Below are 22,401 nucleotides of genomic sequence, written 5' to 3' on the forward strand. Positions count from 1 at the left end.
AATGAACTTGAGCACTTTAACTTCCTGCTAATGGTGACTTGGGTTACCAAGCATGGGAGTCACTTTTTTATTCATACCCTCATTGGAATTGGAATCTTAACAGATCATCTAGTTTTTAACCTCTTATTTTATAGATGAAGAGGCTGAGTCCCAAGGAGGTTAAGTTACTACTCCAAGTCACACAAGTAGTGATATTGCTGTGATAGAAGAATGGATTCTCTGTTCGCGGTTTTGGAAGGGGAGACAATATGCCTTTCCAAACATTCAAAGACACATATGGAAAATTAGACATTTAAAAATTTTAATGCCATGACTTTACAGTCAATCAGTATTTCTCATAGCACTCACTTTTTTCCTCGTTTCATATTTATTTCTGAATACTTTTTATCTTCCTCTCCAAGTTGTAAGCAGTTTGAGGACCAAATTCCAATCTAAATTAGCTTAACAGATCTGTACATACACAGTGTCTCACCCTCATAAGTTCGATAAAAACTCTATCAATGACTAAATGAAGGAATGCCCTTTCAGCCTTTCCTCCAAGACAGCTGCCAACCCAGAATGGAGTGGACAAGGAGAGAATAGAGCCGTGTCACAAAGACAACCCTCTTATTCCCTTTTGGGGTAATTTAAATTGTAGTCCTAATCTCAGCAGTCTCTGTCTGACACCACTTGGTCTCATATAACTCAGTTGTTCCATTTTCTTTACTCCCATTTATACAAAACGATCAGATATGCTCCAGATGCTGAGTCTTTTATAGTCTTTACTTTATTCCTTTCGGAGGTTCCCGCACATTTTTTTTTAATGGTAATGTGATTGCCATAGCAACTCAAAGATATAAATGTTGCCTAATTGAATCGCAGTGTTGAGGATGATAGTCTGCAAAAAGACTGTCTTAAATCTGGGGTGAGGATGAGAGTAGGGGGTGAATGGGGATGATAAAAATTTTGTCCCCCGAACTCCTGGGTTTGGATTTTTTGTTTGTTCTGTAAGGCACATTGTAACTTTTCCCACTTAACTGTAGAGGGAAAAGAGCGGGTCAGTAGATAGGGTAGACCGGCAGTTTCTTAGCAGTAAAAGCCTAGTTATGAGTAAAGCGAGACTCCTCTACCGCGTTGTTCCCTCCCAATCCTGAGGATAACGACATGTGAGAGAGACGGATGCTATTGGAGGCCCAGAATCTTAAGCCGCTTAGTTTGGTAAAACTGTAAACTGCCACACAGGGGCTCGGCCCTGCATCCTAAGTACGCAGTATAAGGAAAGGTAAAGGGATTTCCCGCAAGCTCCACCCGAGCCTTCCCTTCAGGTTCAAAACACGTTATGTAAATAACAAGTTACTCGGGGTGCACATATGAGAAGGCAGTGGTCCGACACATAAATATTGTACTTCCAAAGTCCCTTGCATGTGCACCTGGATAGCCCTAAGCCCCTCTGCCGTCTCTTGAAAAGAGCCCCCCACTTTTCTAGCCCCAGCGAGACGTGAGCTGTGCACTGCTGCCTGCGCACCCGAGGCTGTGCCGAGCGGGCCGGGCGGCCACATGGCGCGCTCCCCGGTGATGGCAGCCGCGCTTTGTTTCCATCAGCAAGGGGTGAGTCACAGGCCCCCGCAGTCCCTAAGCTGGGCAAACACTCGGGCCGAGGCTGCTGCAAATTTAACAGCAGGAGCAACTACCGAAGCAGCTGCTACCCGTTTCTCCCCTTCCTCCTTCTCCTCCGCCGCCACCGCCGCCGCGCGGCCAACGCCCCCACCTCCTGCCTCCGCCCAGTCCCCTCTTCCTCCCCCCGCGAACTTAGTCAGCGGTTCGCGCCGCCGCGCCCCGATTGGCCGGCGGAACGCGCCGCGTCACAATGGAGCCGGTTGGAGGCGGTGAGCCTGGCAGCGCTGGGGCTTCCCGCTGAGCCCGCAGCAGCCGGCAGCAAGGAAGTGCGGGCGCGGGGCCGCCGCCGGCGCGCCCGGAGCGGCGCGGGGCGCACCCCGCGAGGAGCGCCGGATCCCGGGGCCGGAGGCACGCAGGTAGGTCGGGGCGGGACGCCCCTGGTCACCGAGGAGGAGCCGAGCCGACCCAGTTGGTGGGGGCGGAGGACCGGGTGAGGGGACGCAGCAGGTGCGGTTACCTGTCCGCGCCTCACCTGCGAGCCGGGCCTGCGGGCAGGTGGCTGGGCTAGAGAGATGAGGCGCGGTTTTGCCACTCCCTCGTCTCTAGGAGAGGGGGAATGATACCCCCGAGGGACTTCTGGGTGCTGGGATCATTCGGGGCAGGAGGAGTGGGCGCCGCGACGAGGCGGTCGCATGTCTCCCCCAGCAGTCACGGCGCCGCACCTGAGTGTGAGTCCTCGGGGTGGTGCGGGAACCGGGTTCTCGCCCTCCCTAGATGCGCAGATCTCTCCGGAGGGCGTCCGCCCTTGGGTCGCTCTCCTTTGCCCCTTGCCCTGGCGCTGTTTGTTGGCAAACATTTTCTACTCGTGGGAAATCTACAATTGTTCGCCTGCAATTTAATGGTGGTGTTGGCATTCGTTTGTTTGAGGGAGAAGGGAGCAACCTATACCCATTTCGAGAGAGAAGCTAAGAGTTTCCCCTTACTGGGAAACCGTTGAGCAGGTGCTGAGAGGTCAGAAGGGGGGGAGGCTGGGTGTTGGCTCGTCACTCTGTGTCCTCACCTGACTTCCCAAAGTCCATAGGTTGCCTTTAGTCAGATGACATTTGTGGAAGACTTCTTTGTGGCCAGAAAGACTCCCTCTCAGCAGCCCCCTTCCCACCTCCCCAGAAAAAAGGATAAACCTGATTTAAAAACGAAAACCTGCCCGTGAAGTTCCTTGAATAAATTCGCCTTGCCAAAAACTTTTTTTTTAAGTCCGTAAAAAGATATCGGTATGAAGATTTTAAATTGCAAATAGTTAACCAACTTAAAATAGGCAAAGTGTACACTGCTTTCTAAGAGGAAATGAAATGGTATGTGTCTTTATCAGACTGTTAGGTCTCCTAAAACCTAAGGGTCAGGTTGTAGTACACAGAAGCAATCAAACTGCAGTATAATTGTTTAAAAATTCCAGTACCCTCCGCGTGCCGAGGTTCCACCTCCTGAGAACCGAAAATGCTCTTTGATTTGTGAGTGCCAAGGTGACTTTCTTTTGCCCCTGGCTTCCCTAGTCAACAGCTTCACCCTTGAAGGAATATAAAATGACAGCCAATCCCACAAGTGAGTGGGCCCCTAACATGTCAGACGTTACTCTTAGCTCAGGTAATGAGGGAGACCGTGTTGTTGCTGAGTGTACAGTTGAGTCATGATACCTACTATCCATCTACTACATGTTAGAATTAAATTTACTATTCTTTGAAACGTTCTTTTTTTCTTAAATTGGAAAAGTGTTCCAACATGTCCAGCCTAACAGGAAGATTCTCACATTGGGAGTGATTTCATTTGACTAGTTAAGATTTGCGTTTTAAAGACCACTCTCCTCCCCATTGCTGTTTCATTCCTCCGAATCCTCAGAATGAAAGCACCAACGTTAATTAAAATGAAAAGGGCCCTAATCAATATCACTGGAAAAGGGTACCAGGTCTTTCAAGTTTTGTTTGTTTTTTTTAAATAGAATTTATTTTTTAGAGCAGTTTTAGGTCCATAGCAAAATTGAGAGTAACTGCAGAGAGTTCCCATGTACCCCCTGCTCCCATTCATGCATAGCCTCCCCCATTATCAACATCCCCCACCAGAGTCAGTACACTTGATACAATAGATAAACCTACATTGAGACATCATTATCACCCAAAGACCATAGTTTAGATTAGGGTTCACTCTTGGTGTCGTACATTCTATGGGTTTGGCCAAATATATAACAACATGTATCCACCATTATAATATCATCAGAGTATGATATTATATCATATTATCACTGCCCTAAAACTCCTCTGTGATCTTCCTATTCATCCCTCCTGCCCCCCCAACCCCTGGCAACCACTGATATTTTCACTGTGTCCACAGGTTTCCCTTTTCCAAAATGTCTTACAGTTGGAATCAGTCTGTAGCCTTTTCACATTGGCTTCTTGCACTTAGTATTATGCATTTAAGTTTCCTCCATGTCTTTTCATGGCTTGATAATTTTTCTTTTTAGTACTGAATAATATTCTGTTATCCCTCCACATTTTTTTAGGCTGTGTGGGTATTTTCCTGCAGTGGTTTGAAATTGATTTTTTTTTTGTTTTCTGGAGTTGAAGGTTGGAAATAATATGTAGAAGATTCTTGCTTGAGCCAAAATTTTTATTTATAAAAAAGTTTTTGTAATTTTAAAATCCTTTTTGATGGTATCCAAGTATTTTTATGTTCCTTTTTGATTTTTTACTGCCCATAAAAAATAGCCTATTTAATATCTGATGTTCATTTAGTGTTTCTCAAGTTGAATTTCCAAATTTCATTTTTGCTTCTCTTTCCAGCATCCTTCTAGCTTACACTGATATTATCAGAAACAAATGTATGCTGAATCTGTTGTGTTGCTCCAGACTCGGTGGCATGGTTTTCATTGCCTCCTATATAGCATGTCCCTCGCTGCTTTCTTGACGCAGGGAGTATTGCTTACTCTGCAAACAGTACAGACCTACGACCACTCATAGGAATTTGGGAGGCCCAATTATAGTATAGAATTTCTTTAACCAATTGTAAAATACATTCTAATTTCTGTCATGTCTGTTTTCATATTGCTGCCTTTTCTTTTATTGCTATCGCCCACTTGCATTTTATTTCCTATCTATATTTTCTAAACTTCCTACACACCTTTATTATGACTTAGGTTTTTTTCTCGTGTTTAAAATAATGTCTTTGGCAGACATAACAACTTATTTTTCCTTTTCTGGATCATTAAGATTGATCTTAAATAAAATTAGGCCTAACTCCAATCACTGTATCTCTCTGCTAAGTTCTTTTCAGTGCTGTTCATTTAGAAATTGAACAAAGGGTAATAATAAACTCCCTGTTCTATGACTTCCTCTTATTTAGGATTCTACTCAATTGCAACACAATTTAAATTCACTTCTGCAATGCTGTTGTGAATCCATGTAAAGGAAATGAATAAAAATGAGTGTCAGAGCTTCAACCTTGACCTTTACTTTTGCCTTTTTGGTCTTGATACGGGTCATGTGATTCTGCTTGATATGGGTCATATGATTCTGCTTGTTTCTTTCCAGACTGTGTATCTTTGAACTTCATCGCCTGCTTCTTCAATTTCAGGATTCCTTGTAATTCTTTGTTGTTTGTTTCATCCTGTGGCCATTTTCAGGGCTCTATTCTACAATGCCCACTCCTCCCTCAACAGCATCTTTCAGAGACATTATCAGCTACACAGCTTCTACTTCTCTTCTCTTTCCAGCTCCATGCAGGTGACTGAGATCTTCCTCTGCCCATCTCTGATGGAGACTGAATTTTTTACTGTCAAGTAGCACATTCCCTTTGATTGTCTCAGGTATGCAGATTTGAAAGCATATTCAAACCTTCCTTCTTTTCTTTTTTCAAATATTTTTCAGCATTTTTACACTTCCCCCTCAAATCTATTGCAGATTATAATCAGGAGTTCTTCAGGCTTCTGCCTAAGAGCGTGAACTGTGCAGACTGATGAGCCTGGGTTTGAACCCTACACTATCACTTTGGATGAGTTGCTGGATTAGTTAAGATTAGCTGTCAGTTACAGAGACCTCAAAGAAAAATTGCTTAAACAAAGTGATGTTTGTTTCTCTTTCACATTAAAAAAAAAAAAGCTTATAGAGAGACAATCCAGAGCTGGTATTATGATTTTACAAATCCTCTGAGACCTAGGCTGGTTCCACCTTTTAGAACTACCAAACATCAAATTAGGCCCTCAATCTCATGGTCCTAAGTGGAACTTCAGCCATCACATCCAGGTTCCAAGTGTAGAAGGGAGGACGAACGGAACGGAAGAAGATGGGAAAAAGCAAGAGCCCAGGGTCTCTTAAGGAAATTTCCTGGAGGCTGTCTTACATTTCTTGTTATATCTCATTGACAAGACTTTAGCAATATGGCCTTATCTAGCTGGAATAGAGACTGGGGAATATTGTCCTTACTGTAGACAACCTTATGCCCAGCTAAAACGTGGGATTTTCGCATCCTTGGTAAGATTGGAGTAGTCGAACACCACCGTTGGAGTAGTCGAACACCACTGTTATTCTACACCTTTTTTTTCTTGACTATTGTTATCCATCTCACAGGATTCTTAGGATTAAAAGAAATCTTAACATGAAAGCATCTAATCCAGTATCCAGTATCTGGCATAAAACAAGCTTTCAGTAAATGTTAGTTCATAATCCTCCTTATTCCTTTTTCACGAATTGTCTCATTTCTCTGCTACCACATCATTGGCATCCAAATCCTATTTTAAATACTGGCCCCAATTGATGGTACTAGACTGTAGTCTTGTACCTTATCATTGGAGGGAGCAATGCATTATTACTCAATGTCACACCTATTTCTTAGCTTATAGTGTGGCTTAGATTTAAGATATAGCTCTTGGAATCAAATAGATCTAGATATGAATCCTGGCTCTCCCACTTACTCAGTATGCCTCTCGCATCCTCAATCTCCTAATCTGTAACCTGGGGGTAAGATTCAGATATGAGGAGTAAATGAAAAAAATGTATGTAGAGTACCTAATAAACTGTGCCTGATGAAGTAAGTGGTAGCTTTTCTTTTTTAATTTGGCCTAATCTAGATGAACCTTTTTGAAAATGAACTCTTATTCCATTAAAAAAAAGTTTTAACATTGGTCACCTCCATACATATCCAAATGAGTGTTGTTAAATTGTTAGTCAGACTTTTTGAGAATTGTCCCCAAGATCAGTTTAAACCTAGCAAAGTCTTTCCTGTATGTGTATATATATATTTTATAAAAACCAGAATAGCTCAGCCTTAACCTTTTCCAGCCTTGATTTGAATGAGTTTTTGCCACATCCACTCTCAGAAGCAGAAACATTCCACCAATGAGTATATTTCATAGTATTTTTTTTCAGCAGCTCTTTGTTAAGCACCTACTGTGTGCCAGACACTGTGCTGGGTTCTAGGGGCACAACAGTAAATAAAAATGCACGTGGTCCATACCACCATGGAGGTTACAGGTTACTGGGGGAGACAGGAGAATCAATCACTGCAAATACATGAAAAATTGCTACTACCAACGTTACTGGGAAGGAGACGTACAGGTGCTGTGAAAGTATGTGCAAGCGTTCTTATGGTTGGAGGTTGTATGGTGACTTTAGGAACAAAAAATTGGCCAGGGAGTGGGAGCAAAGAGATGTCGTGGAAGCGTGGCTTGGAATGAGCTTGGACACGAGATGAGCCTGCCTTAAGCAGGGGTCAGAGTGTGCCACAGGTTTCCAGCGCCATTCCGAAGAAGCCGTAATGTTTGGAGTCATCTGTTAAGTGTTCATAATATATAACTTCTCCATGTGATGCTCTGAAAGGGGTCACCTAATTCAGGAACAATTTAATTCTTTTATAGTTTATTCATGCTATATTGACAAACTTTACATTCAGCTGCGTTTTTCTTTTGGATACACCAAGCAGATGCATCTGAGAAAATTGGCTGTAAAGCAGGATCTTTCCAGAGAGGGTCAGAGGGTTGATCTGCATCACCCTTAGCGAGGGGAATTTGAAGCCATTTGGCTGAATGGGGGCACATGAAGGAATGTTGGCAGAATAGGTAGGCCACAAAGCAGCAGTGGAAGATGACCACAGGAGGGGAGGCGTAGGCAGTGGGTTCCAGAGAGCTGGCTGGACTGCCGTGCTTGGGGTGGTGCATCTCGGAGCCAGCAGGCAGCCCAACATCCAATCTCCCCAAGGCTTTCAGGCTCTCATTGACAGGACCCAGCTTGGCACCTTGGCAGTGGGGTACCATTTCTCCTTATGCTGTCCAGCTGAGCTAATGAGGCATCCTTTGGGGAAAATGTTGCCTCTCTAGTCCCTTTGAGGGCCTTGGAGGGTGGCTGGGAGGCTCAGCTCCCGTGTAACATGTGAGGACATGACGGAGCCTTGGGGGCAGAGCCGCCTGCCATTGGACTGCAGGTTGTTTCTTGCTCTGAGCAGATGAATTTAAGATGAATTCTGTTCATCTGAAGATTTTAAAGTTCATCTCTCCAGGCAAAACTAAGTGAGTTTGTTCCTGGCCCTATTTCAATGCCGAAATAGGCAACTGAGCCATGACTTGTCTTCGAAAAGTGTGAGTCATGGTGCAGTTTCTAGATGCACAATGCTGTGCTTGGTGGGCAGGTTCCCAGAGTATTTATGCTCTGCTAGCACTGCCCTGAGGGGGCGCAAGGCTTTCACCTCCACCCTCGCAGGAGTGCCTTTGGAGCTGGGGCTTCCTCTGGCTCACCACTTGCCCGGTATTTGGAATTCCTCCCTCCGGGGCTTCTCAGCTGCTGCTCTCTGCCTGGACCGCTCTTCTCTTATGAATCTGCACAGCTGCTTCCTTCTCAATGGAAGGTCAGCTCCAGCGACCTCAGATATTGTTTCCCTGGATCACCTCAGATGAAGTACCCTTGCCTTTCTCCAGTCATAGTCTTTCAGGCTTTGGTTTATTGTTTGCTGGCTTGTTGATCTTCTGTTTCCCTCCCCGCCCACACCACGATATAAGTTATGTGAAAGCATGGATCTTGTCTCCCTTGTATATCTGCCCTTAAGCCTGGTATGTAGTGGGCTCCCCAAACTGCTACATGTGATTTTGGGCAAAAATTACCCCTTTGAACTTAAAATAGGGATGATATCACCTGTGCTGCCTGCCTGATGGAACAGTAAGGGCCTGGAGTTAGTGTCCCAAAGATACTACTTCCCCCACCAAAATTTGCTAATCATCTTTAGAGTCCATATTTTTGCAAATAGCGATACCATTTACCCAATCACATAACCCTAAAATGTGTAGGACTCATTCTGGGCTTCTCTTTGCTTTGTTCCCCCCTTAACTGCTCCTTAAATGATGGTGACCAGTTTGTCCAGAGGCCACAGCCTTAAGGTACCTCCCATCAGTGCCCTTCCTTTACAGTCTCTTGACTGCCGCGAGTCTTTTCCAGGACTGCTGCTAATTGCCTCCAAATGGTAGTTCAGTTTGTAGTCTTTCCTATCTTCCCCCCACCAAATTGGTTGTCCACACAACAGGAAAATAATCATTGTGAAAGGCAAATTTCATACCACGACTACCTGGTTTGATAATCCTTTAATGACTTGCTTTGCCAAAGGATCGATTCCAAATGCCTTGGAGAGCCATATAATACAGTCTTCTTCCGTCTGCTTCTACAGCGCTCCAGCTTCACCTCTCACTGCCCCCCACTCACCTTCCGTCATTTCTGAATCACCAACGCGTGCACCGTGGACACAGCATGCACAGTCACACCCCCATGCACCAGCCATCCTAAACTGTCTGCAGTGCAGGGAGGAAGGTACAAGGTAGCCAGATGCCTTCACTCCATGGCTTTTTTTTTTTTCCTTTTCTCTATCTGTGTTCATATCCCCTTGTCAAACACCTGCCCATCTTTTCAAGAGTCAGTTCAAGCATACCTATTTGTGAAAGACCATTCCAGACCCTTCCCTCTGCCTACCACTCGTAAGAGCTCCTGAATCCCTTCCCTGTGTTGCCTCTGATGCTTGTGCATCTGTTATATTCCCTCTGCCAGAGAATGCCTCTGCCTCCTCCTAGGTGCTCCTTCATGATAAAGATTATTTTGTTCATCTCCCGAGTGAGCTTCCAGAGCCAGGCATTATACTTGGCATGTAAACTGATATGTGGGAAAGAATTAGGCAATAAAATTCAGTATACTTATTATCTAGTCCAGGGCTTTGTTTCAATAATGTACTTTTGACTGGTATTTGGAAATTTGAAAGATTTCCTTGAAGGTTAGAAGTAGGAAGAAGAGTTATTGTATATATGCTGTTAATAGATATCAGTTGAATGACCAAAATATTTTGTTAATGAGCTAGTGTTTACTGAACGTTTACTGTGTTTAGAGTTCTGGATTTGACCATTTGCAAGGGATGCTTGACTCAGCTTTTGGACTTTACTGAAATAATTCTGGCTCTTTCTATTAGAAGTCAAAATTTTAGATGGTCAGCACAGGTTCTTGGCTTACAGACAGTTTAGGATCTCCAAAGGTGCTTTCAATTCCAGGCTTTGGAGACTAAACTTGGGCACAGAGTACAGCAAGATAGAAGCAACTTTTTTTTTTTTTTTTTTTAAATCTGGCTGCGTGGGGTCTTAGTTGTGACATGCGGGCTCTAGTTCCCTGACCAGAGATTGAATCTGGGCCCCCTGCATTGGGAGCGTGGAGTCTTAACTGCTGGACCACCAGGGAAGTCCTTACAGGCAGTTTAGAATAAAGTGTCTGGTAATGTTTTTTGTCCAGTACCCCCTAAAAGGATTTTGAAACACTATGTCCTCTCCTCATACATTTTAAAAGTTAATATCTAAATTTTTTTATAGTTGTAAAAAATGGCACTTCTGATATTATAAATATTGATTTAAAAAAACACTCTTTTTAATGTACCCAGTGGAAGCTAAATTAAATACCACAGTGATTTCATATCTACCATGTCATCCATTTAAAAAACATACAAACAAGCTGGTCTAGACAAGCTGGGAATTTTTACATAGTTGTTTCCCTTGTGGAACTCATTTCATTCTTCTTCTATATAACCTAATCCCCATTTAACAGTCTTATGTTTGAAAATCTTTCATTGATTACCTTATCATACTCTTGTGACGCACATATATACACACTATATTTTTTTAAGTTCTTGTGACAATAAGCCTCTAAATGTTAAACAGAATTTCATTTGGATTGAGTTTTTATGATTTTGACTAATATACCGTTGACCAGAACAAGTATATTAGAATTTTGATGAATAATTATCAAGCATAGGTAAAATTTTATGGAAAATAACTTCTCAGTGAGATGCCTGGGGCTTAAAAAGAGTTTATTTATGCATAAGTAAAACCTATTGCTAAAATAAGATAGGCTTCATAATCAAGGCTTCTTTTTAAATGTAAATGTTTAAGACACCTTACCACATAAATAAGTGTATGGGAATGAAGGCAGTAAAATTCCACTCTATTTTTTAAACTCCTGAGGTGTATGACAAAAGTTACCTAGTGATTGATCACAAAAATAATTTTCCATGTTCTGTTGTCTAACAGCTTGATTTGGTCTCCCTCCAGTGTTGTTTGAAGCAAAGAAATGGATACTTTCCCCAACTCCCAAAAGGATTTCTCAGTCTTGAAAGTCAATCACTTTCTTAACATCTATAACCCTACAGGTATTTCAAATGACCCTCAGCTTGGAGCCCTGGAGATTTTTACTCCCCAAGACAATGCACCATAAGCAGACTCCTGAGAAATGAGATGTTTTTACCTTTCTTGTGGAACGTGGGGAGAGGATGACTGTGAAAAGGGAAGAAAGGGAGATGGCCAGAAGGAACCAGCTGGACATGGGGTGTTCTGAAGCACATACTTTTAGACGAGGGTTAATTGGTGATCTGGAAGTAGATTCTACCAGAGTACTCCTCCTTCCAAAAACAAAAAGCCCCCACACCCCTTACCCCACTTTGAAGATCAACTGGTTTGGGTGCTAAAGAAAACTTTTCAGTCAAATTCGCTATCAACTCTAAGGAGAAAGGCCCCAATAGGCCAATTTAAAGATTTCTTCCTGGTGGACAAGAACATTCAAAAGGGAAAGAACATGGTTAGAGCTTATCACTCTTTTAAAAAGACTTGATGGAAGCTAATTTGATACCAAAGTGATAGAATCACCATTATCCATTTTAGGAATGTACACTCAAACTCTCCTAGAATATTTAGAAATAATACATAATTTTTTATACACATTGTTAGACTATATACAAATAGAATGTTGGTAAGGATCACCAGGTGCTTGACTGACAGTCACCTAGGTCAGTGAGTGACTGATTTCTAAGGACAAGTCTTAATCCCATTGAAAAAAAGTTTTCTGCAGTGTTTTATCAGGAATGCTAATTTCTTTCCAAGAGGAGATTGTGAATTACATGCAAAAAGGTTTGGTCCCAGGCTAGGTTTGGGACATTTTTTTCTTTACAGAGTAATGCATTCTGAAGGGAGAGGAGTTGAGCCTGGTTGTCATTCCCATTGATTAGTAAGTCTTTATTGGGTCCTCCTGGATCCTGGATGCTCTTGACACCCTGTATGTAAGGGCACTGTACAGATGTCCCCTGTGCTCTTGCCTTCTCCCAGCAGCTTGCAGCAAATCTCTCCTGAAACACTTTACAGGGACCCCCCACCACATTACTTACTCTATTATACATTTGTACATCACTTCTCACATACTGAAGCATTTATATGCACATTTATTCTCCTGATGACCTGTGGGAGATGGGGCAAGTGTTATTCCCAGGATACAAATGTGGATACTGAGTTTATAAGGGGATTGTGGCTTGTCTCAGCAGACTCTACAAGTTAGCTGTAGATCTGGTACCTGATGAAACAACTTTTTCTACAGTATATTGCCTGCCTCCTTTTCCCAGATGTGTTATTTTATAGAAGGCTCTAAAAATTGAAAAGCTTGCCTTAATGTGATCATACGAAGATTAGGTAAGACAGATATGCTCACAAAATGCTTAGTAGAGTACATTGCTCTTAGCAGGCCCCCAGATTTTTTAAAAAGAAAAAAACTGTATTTGAATTTTGGGTCTGCCATGCTTCATTTTATGGATTAAGAAAAAATTTATTCAGTACTTTTTGAGCACTTAATATTTGCCAGGCACTGAGAATAAATCCAACAATGAAGAAAACAGCATGGAGCGTACATCCTAGAGGAGGGAAGATAGACGATAAGCAAATCCAACATATAATATCGTGTGCTGAGTGCTCTGATGAACAATGAAGCAGGGTACAGGGCTAGAGAGTGGTTGGCGGCTGGTAGTGGTTGGTGACACAGCGTGGTCCGGGAGAGCGTCCCTTGGGTGAGGACTTTTGAGAAGACCTGAGTATTACACTCACCTGAGTCTGAGCTCAAAGCCTTGAGTTTATTTGGGTAAGTTGATTCAAGTCATGGTATTCTAGAGTTGTGTGGAAGAGATCTTACAGAGTATCGATCTTTAACCTTTTTTATATTATAGGTATCCTTGAGGGTCTTTCCCAGAATACTACACACATATGCATAACATTTTAACATGCCTTGAAATCATCCTTAGAGCACCTCAAGTTCATATCCCTGTTCCATCTCAGTTTTTCTTTTTACTGATAAGACATTAAGGTTGAAAAAGGCAAAGTAAAAACCATCCAGTGTCACAGCTAGTTAGCGGCTGAGTCAAGGACCTAAGATTCCCATAAAGTTGTCCATTCCTTTTTCTGCTAAACTCTCTAAGTTGCTAGTGTTAAACTCTCTCAGTTTGGTCCATAAAGCATCTCTTGTTTGTTTAATATCTACACCGTTTTTATTTACGTAGAAAACCTCCCCAAGTAGCTTATGTGGCCAGTGTGGCTCCTTGTTCTACTTCCTGACCAGTAACAATATAAATAATATCCCAAGCGTTCCAAATACCCTAGAAAATTATGAACAAGGAGGACTCAGGCTGGCAGTAGAAAAGGAAAAAACAAACAAAAACCAAAATGGAGACCTTGGAGTGTGAAGATGTTCTTACAGACAGCAGAGGGGCTGGAGGTGGGAAAGGCCTTGTCCCAGTTTTGACGGGGGGACAGGGACTCCCTAGGGTGAAACAACAGTCACCCTCACAACTCCACCCAGTGATTTCCTCTGGGGACATTTTATACAAAAACTTGGAAGCTAAACTTGTCACTTTCAGGAAAATATTCATTGTATCAACTTATCTTCCCAGCCACACTTCCTTAACAGATGTCTCAACTTTTAGTACAACAAAATACCCAAAAATTTCAAGTAGTAATCATCCACACTGTGGAACTAATGTGTAATTTCCAAAATTGGTTGCTGTGTAAAGGTTTTGATTTGCGCACAAGATTTTCTTTTTTTTGTAACATCTTTATTGGAGTATAATTGCTTTACAATGGTGTGTTAGTTTCTGCTTTATAACAAAGTGAATCAGTTATACATACACATATGTTCCCATATCTCTTCCCTCTTGCATCTCCCTCCCTCCCACCCTCCCTATCCCACCCCTCTAGGTGGTCACAAAGCACCGAGCTGATCTCCCTGTGCTATGCGGTTGCTTCCCACTAGCTATCTATTTTACGTTCACACAAGATTTTCTAATAAAATATACCTGGCTTTAAAGCCTCCAAAAGTTAGCCACTCTACCTCCTACAAGCACTGATATTTATTGAATTTTTAGGCTGCTTTCTGTTGTTGCAAAGAAAACCTACTTTTTCCATTAGAAGTGCCCCGTAGTGTTGTGTTGATAGAAGAATTCTAGCCTTTTCTCTCTTAACCAGTGAAAGGCCCTTTCTTCCATATTCCCCATCCCCACCCCCATTTCTAGGTATTTCTAGCCTACTTTTCCATCTGTGTGCCTTGTTGCTATGGTGATGGGCACTGTAGAAATAGAGAACAAAGCAGATATAATAAGCATCTCCAACATGGTTCACAATGCTAAAAAGGGATCTAGGTTTTTTCAGGCATGGGTGGTTCTTTATTGGTGATAGAACTGGACCAACCCAACTGGGAGGGGGCACTGGGGTTATGAGCTGATTCAGGCCCTACTTTTCCCATTGTTCTACACTTCACCAGACCCTTCTTTACCTATAATCATGAAGGTGAGCAAAGAGCACTAGGAGCCTGTGGAGGGGATGTAGTACAGAAATTCATGCCACAGAGTCACCCCACTGCAAAAGACAAATCTGCTGAAGCGTATTACATGGGAGGAATCTTGGGCTGGTTTTACGGTTTACCAGTTGTTAATCCCATTGCTTGAGTTAGTATTGTTCAACTTGACCTTTCAGTAGAGGAGATTTGCCAGCTTAGGTTTTCCTCCCTTCAAAGTATTTATTCAGTATTAGACTTTTTTAAAAAATTAACTAAAAATCTGTCTTGATTACTGATAGCTTGCAGTATTTGCTCCCATCCATTGAATTTTTAAAAATAAGTGGTTAAACCAATGTGCACTTATTTTGTGCTTGTTTTAGAATTACAATGAAATATTCTCTCTATGTTATGGAAATTAGTGTTTTCCATAAGATCTGGGAGAAGGTGGCCACAGGTAGTTTTTAACCTTCCCACATGTGTGTTCATTCTTTCATATGTTACATCTTCAAGTATCAGGTTCTTAGACACCCAATAATGAAATACCCAAAGATTAAATAAAATATTCCAATTAACCAATTCCAATTTCCAGACACTTATTTTAAAATTGAATATTATGTTTTATAATCACTTATAAAACACTTTTGCATTACTTACGTTTTATGTTTGTGTTTTATGTAGAGGGAAAATAGTTTTTAGCACAATGTTTCAGTATGTAAAGTCATGGGATGTGAATCAAATTTTTGGAGCTAAAGAAGGTGAACATTCTGTGTGTCTGTTGCATTGTGGCATGAGGGCCTGAAGTTCTTTTTGGCTCTAAATTCTTGTTTCTTTGGCCATGTGGCTCCTTTCTTTTTGCCTGATGAAATAGTACTTTGCCAGTTTTATCTGCTGTAATGTCTCTTACACTGATGTGAAAATATGCTTGGAATCAATCTCACACTTTGAGTTTTTTAAGTATATACCCAGTGTAGCCCTCCCTGCCAAAGTCAGCTATTCCCCTTTGTGTCATGAATGGAAGAATGAGAGCACTGGAGACTAGAGTGGGAGTTGGAACTCCCAGTGCTGATTCTGGCTCAGCCTCTGCCTGGGGTGGCCTTAGAGATACATTTTTAACCCCGTAAGCAGCACTCAGCTTCATCAGGAGGAGCCCAGGAGCCACAAGGAAGGTTTTGAAGCAGAAGGTAACATCAGATTTGTTTTGGGAAGTGATGCTGGCCGTCATGTGGAGGATGTGTTGGCGATGTGAGAGATCATGTTGGGAGACCCAGTAGGGCAGTGGGGATGGAGCAGAGGAGGCTCATATGAAAAAAACTTGAGGAAGAGGTCAGAGGAGTACATATTCTCATTTTCTTTCATCACAAGCATCCCATGGTAATTACGTTAAGTCCAACTATGCTTACTGAAGTTTTACTAGTTTTACTATAATTTCTAACTTTTCAGTTTTTTATAGAAGGAAGGGACTAAGTTCCTTCTGATTATTTATGGAGTCCCCCAAATCCTCAAATTTCAGGTTACCAGTGAATGTACTTATATTAGCACAACTTTAAAAATCATAGCTTTGCTATAGGCTGAGTATGTCCCCCGCAAAATTCATATGTTAAAACCTAACCCTTAAGGTGACGGTACTGGGGGCGGGGGTGTCTTTGGGAGGTAATTAAGTCCTGGGGGTAGAGCCTTCAAGAATAGGATTAGTGCCCTTATGAAACAGACTCCGAGAGCTCCCTTGCCCTTCCAACCATGTGTGGACACAACGAGAAGAGGTCCTTCTGCGAACCAGCAAGTGAGCTCTCACCAGACATTGAATCTTCTGGCACCTTGGTATTGGACCTCTCAGCCTCTAGGACTGTGAGAAATAAATGTTGTTGATTAAGCCACCCAGTCTATGGGAGTTTGTGATAGCAGCCCGAATGGATTAAGACAGCTTCTGGGGCTTCCCTGGTGGCGCAGTGGTTGAGAATCCGCCTGCCAATGCAGGGGACACGGGTTCGAGCCCTGGTCTGGGAAGATCCCACATGCCGCGGAGCAACTCGGCCCGTGAGCCACAATTGCTGAGCCTGCGCGTCTGGAGCCTGTGCTCCGCAACAAGAGAGGCCGCGACAGTGAGAAGCCCACGCACCGCGATGAAGAGTGGCCCCCACTTGCCGCAACTAGAGAAAGCCCTTGCACAGAAACGAAGACCCAACACAGCCAAAAATAATAAATTAATTAATTTTAAAAAAAAAGAAAGATGCTGGGAAGATTAATTTTAGAAAAAAAAAAAAGAGCTTCTAAACATGAGTGTCTTACTAGAAAAGAGAGAAGACTTGGGAGAAGTAGTGTGTGTTCTGTGGGAAGAATAATGACTCTTTTTGCACAGGAGAAGTCTGTGGAAAGCAGGTAACCACTCCACACAGGACAGTTTCTTGTTTCCCAGAAGGCTTGAAAACTGTGGGCACGTTGGGTAGGTTTTATGGGGGGAGCAGGGCTTGTATTCGCCAGGAGTTTCCCCCTTCATGGGCAATTGTTTTCTGATGCCTCCTGGGCGAAAGGCGTATCCATTGCATTTGATGTTATCATCTACGTGAAGGGAGAAAGGCCAGGTAGAACTATTTCTATTTTTACGATTAAGCTGAAGTTCTGAGAGACTGTGTAGCTTAGCTCCCAAATAAGGTAGATGTTAGTCAGGATAAGAGTTCACTCTCCTTAGTCGTTTTGCTGACTTCTCCTACTACACTCATGACTGAAGGAAGGGGTGAATGAATGAATGAATGTATGTTTAGTGTGCTATTCATTTTATTGAGCTGAGCTACTTTTTATTCCCCTCAAAGATCTCTTTGAAGATTATTCACATTCTTGCTAGTCTTATGAGTTTACTGGTTGTGCAAGCATAGATAAATCCCATAACTCTGTCTCAGTTGCCTCATCTGTAAAGTGGAGATAACCTCATGGAGTTGTTGGGAGCATAAATAAGTTAATTGATATAAAGGGCTTAGTAGAATATTTACATGTGGTTATCTTGTGGTGAGTGAGCATTAGCTTCTGCAACTGAGTGTTACAATATACTGAGTGAACCTGACTACTTCAGCCTCACATCAGCTACTTATACGGGCCTCACAAAACACTGGGCTTGTTTTGTCTTATCTACCTAGGCAGAACTATTAGGGTAGGTTCCACTTGATTTGTCTTTTGATGATTTATAATTTGTTGTTTCAGTTAACTAGGCTTAAATGGACTTTTTCCTGGTTATTTTTAGAGTCAACTTACTTAGTGCTGGAAAATTAGGCTTTTATATAGTTATTGATTGTACAGGAACACTACAAATTAGAAGAAATTATAGCTGTCCCAGGACCAGATTGGAAAAGCCTCTAAGTTTTTGTTATAGCCTGAAATTTGTTCAATCTTCACATTCTCTGAAATTCAACCTTGAATTATTCAGCAAATGAACAAATAAAAAAAAGTATGGTCCTTCACATTTTTAATGCATATTTTGAGATATGTAGACTTTAACTTTGAAAAGTCTTTCATGATAATTGATCAGCATGGGTAACAATACTCAAAAGCCACATAAAGCTAGATAGCATAAAATTCTCATTTTTATCTGTAAGAAGCCTTGGAGCTCCTTTGTTTCTTTTCCTGTTCTGCATGAAGGTGACTGAATCAGTGACTCGTAGTTTCCTTATCTTAAAGTGATCTAGACGAGAGAAAGTTTATTCTAACGATATGATCTCATTTTTGAAAAATGATGATTTTTTTTTTTCAATCTCTGTATCAGTGTATGTGTGAATGGAGAATGATTTGTAAGGATGCAGAGAGTTGCCTGGTGTGTGCATTGGAGAATGATGAGAGGGGAAAGGGAACAGAGGAAGGAAACTATTCTGTAGTTCACTCTTGATTCTGTGTTTTTCCTCTCTAGTGAAGTTCTCAGAGATGTTACACATGGTGCAGCAGTCTTATAAAAAAAAAAGTTCTTTCTAAAAACATTTCCTTTCCTAATGAGATTTCATTTTGGTGCTTTGTTGTCAGTGTGCTGGGAGTTTTGAAATGTTCTCTGTGTATTTCTGTGATTTTTGACCTAATAATCTCATGGGGGTTTACCAGGCTTAGCAGCTGTTGTTTTTACCAACTATTGCTAAATTCTGTTAATGTCCAAAGTTGAAAAACCCTTTTTTTCTACATTGGCCTAGATTATCCAGAGTTTTAAAAAATTTAAGCCTTTTCCTCACCCCTTTTAATTTTCATTTACTTGCAAGAAAACGTATAATATTAATATTCTAATGGATGGTTTAAATAGGCTGAACCTGTCTCTCACAGGACTCCAGTGACAGCTTGCAGTGTCAGTTGCAGAACAGCATTTTTTTTGATAAAGCCATCTATCCTCTTTTCTGCGGGAGGAAGGAGAGACCTCAATTCTATTGTAATTTAAGTAGTGTTTAGTGTAATATGGTAAATGTTTACAGAGTGATAGTAATGATTGTTCTTTGACAAAGCAAAAGGAAAAGTTGAGAAGTCAAAGACTTTGAAAATGTCCTAGGAGAAAATAAATTCAGAATTATAGCCATTTTGGGGGATAATTCTGCAGTTTTATTTGAAGGAGGGCATCAGATGTTGAATTTTGCCTTTTCATTTAAGTAATGTAACAGGAATTTTTCTTAAATGGCTGACAGTATATCTTGCTTCCTTTGCAGTCTCTTTTTAGGGGTCCTTTAATTGGTCTGTTTTAATTATAAGGCAGTGGTTTTTGAACTAGAATCTGGGTATGCTCTTGAATTCCTCTAGGGTTAATTTTGTTGGTTCTAAATCCCATCTGATCTCTATACTATCTTTCACATTCCCATTTTCCCTGTTGAGAGCTTAAATTTATTCTCATATATTCAGGATCCAAAGCAATAGTTTTTCTTATTATCAAATCAGATGGCCAGCTGTTTCTGCATTTACAGGTAATGATGTGTATCAGCAACATGCTTTATAATTACAAGGCCGTCTTTACATACATAATCGCATTTGACTCTGACAGTCCAGTGAGAGAGAGAGAGAGAATGGCTACAGTTAATTCCTATTTTACAGGTGAACTTTGAGAAGTCACTCAATATACCCCAAAATAACACACAAACAGAAGGACTAGGAGAAGAACTAGTTCTTTTAGCTTCATGTCTAGTGTCCTTTCTGGCCTGTCATACTTTGTGGGCACACCCTGTTCTATGCCATGAGACGTTTGCCATATAAGCAATTGAGTCAATATGCTGTGTGAAATTGGTGTACCAAATTTTAATAAACTTTCTAAAACCAGGTTGTTATTCTTTATTGCTCTTCCTACTAAGCATTATCATTGCACTGTCTGTGTAGTGAGAGCAGTTTCCTGCTTTCCAGGCTAATGACATTGTGAGTATACAGCTTACGAGGTACAGAACAACAGGACAGCAATAAGAGAGATGCCCAAGGAGACATATAACTAAGTGACAAGTTCAGTGGAAACAGTGTAGGAAGTGAGACCCAAGCTGAGCCTGGCAGGATGAGATAGAATTTGGAAAGGTGAGGGGGGTAGAAGGGAAATATCTGAGCAGAGACGTACAGGACAGAATGTATGCAGTACTGAAATAATTGTGAAATGATATGTCCAGGATTTGCTTCAAAATAATCCTGGGCATGGGTGTGATATGAATTGATAATTGTTGAAGCTGAGTGAAGGGTACATGGGGCTTCCTTATACTGTTGTTTATACTTTTATATTAGGGATTTTTCATAATAAAAAGTTTAAAATATAAAAATAGTATGTATTATTTTTGGACAGTGGGTAGGCTGGCCTATCTGGAATAAAGGGTTTGTTCAAAGGCACAGTGGGAAATGATGTTGGAAAGATAGTTTGGAAACAGATTTGGTGGTGGGAGGGAGTTCATGAATGTACACTCTGGAGTCTGGGTGAGCGCTGGTAGACACTGGTTCATTTACTAGACTTAAGTTTGACTTGACTATGAGCTGAAGGTGGGGTCACAGTTCAGCCTGGCATCCTCGTCAAGGATGACAGCAGACCCACTTAGGGGGTTTCTTAGATGCCACCACACCTGACATGCCGTATTCAGTTCTGGAAGGCACATTTAAAGAGGGCTTTTACAAACTGAGTTTCAATGGTGGTGTGACAGAAGGTGTCACATCTTAGGAATCTTTCTTGTAGAACACTCCATCATTTTATGGTTGTTTATCTGGAAAGGACTTATTTTCCCATCTGCCAAGTTCCTTCTCTGCTCCTTTTTAAACTCTCTCTCTCGTGTGCCTGAGAATGGGCAGTAAAAGCGAAGTAAAAACACTGCTGATTGCCCAGTAATATAGAGGCACATGTGCATGACGGCACCTAATTTAACCTCCTGGAAACAGCCTTTAACAGCAGACAGTTACACACAGAAGCACCCAACCGTTTAGAAAGCCTAACTCTTTGGTGTAGCTTTCTGAAGCAAAGTTCCCTCTTCCTTCCTGCTTAAAATGTTTCTCTATTGCTGAGGAAAAATAGGAGAGAAATTTGGATAGTTGGTAATATTAAGGAATTATTAATTATTTGGATGTGATTCAGTGGTATGCTAGAGTTGACGAGAGACGATTGTTATGTTTTCAGGAATTTTGCAAGCCAGTTGTTAAACACAACCATTAAAAAATTATACAAACTTGAAGTATTAAAATAAAAGTAACACCCCAAATTTATCATTTCCTATTAATTTTTCTATAATTTGCTGTTATCTGTGCTCTTAAGGTTATTTATATCTAATGTCTCCGCATAGTCGAGGTGCTGAATGTGTGCTGTGCATTTCTTATCAAACCCACGGAAATTGGCAAAGACTACAAATCAGGGCCTTCCCCCTCCTCCCTCCCCGCCCCCCTGGCCAGAGAACTGGTTGTAAAATACCTACCAGCACACTGTTGGGTATGATTATGATATTGTGGTTATATTTTTTAAACTCTTTACCTTTTGGAGATGCATACTGATATAAGCCAGATAAAATATAATATCTAGAATTTGTTTCAAATAATCCAGTTGAAGTGGGTATCATGATTGTTGTATCAGAGTGATGGGCACATGGGCTTCATTATACTACTACTCTCTCTACTTTTGTGTATGTTTTAAATTTTCCATAATAAAAAGTTAATAATTAAGGAATGTTACAATATAAATAAGTTGCCTATACCCAGGAGACAGTCTGGTACCTGTCTGTCCCTCAAACTTTGATGCTAACATTGATAAAATATTATTCTCTAATTTTAGAGACCTTATTTGTAACTGGTTGACATAGATCATTGAGCTTAAATGTCTGTTTCTCATTAAATAAAATCAAGGAATCACTATGTGCAGTTGACCATACCTGTAAGTATAAAGGAATCCAACACAGCCTTCCCTAGGGCACTGAAAAGCTCTCTCTTCACAGTGGGGCAAAAATGCATTGTTGGATTGCAATCCTGTTTGCAGAACCAGTTGTACAGATAGGGAAAAATGAATCAAGTTATTGCTCAGAGGACTACTTTGGGCTGTATGACAGCTGTGTGCCCTCTAGATTTATTTTCAGTCTAACTGATTTGAGTCATTTCTCAAGAAAGGAGTGCTGTCAAGTGAATTGTCTTCTCTGCTGATGAAGAGAGCCTTTCTAAACATTGCCTTGCTGGTAAAATGGATGTGTTTGGAATTGTTGGCCTATGAATTAAATTAGAC

General features: G+C 41.4%; 1 protein-coding gene across 6 annotated transcripts in view; it reads left to right on the forward strand.

The window, feature by feature from the left end:
- The first annotated feature begins 1,805 nt into the window (after positions 1-1,805).
- Positions 1,806-22,401, forward strand: part of LRRC8B (leucine rich repeat containing 8 VRAC subunit B) — a 73,614-nt gene continuing 53,018 nt past the window's right edge. For 4 of the 6 annotated variants that reach the window (XM_057553353.1, XM_057553358.1, XM_007176353.3 and 1 more), the window contains exon 1: positions 1,810-2,012. The gene's annotated coding sequence lies outside the window, so the exon portion shown is untranslated. Of the gene's footprint in view, positions 2,013-5,356; positions 5,450-22,401 lie in introns of all 6 variants that reach the window. The other 2 variants (XM_057553350.1, XM_007176358.2) reach the window with 2 other exon arrangements.

This window comes from Balaenoptera acutorostrata, chromosome 1, assembly GCF_949987535.1.
Source record: "Balaenoptera acutorostrata chromosome 1, mBalAcu1.1, whole genome shotgun sequence".
Lineage (NCBI taxonomy): Eukaryota > Metazoa > Chordata > Mammalia > Artiodactyla > Balaenopteridae > Balaenoptera > Balaenoptera acutorostrata.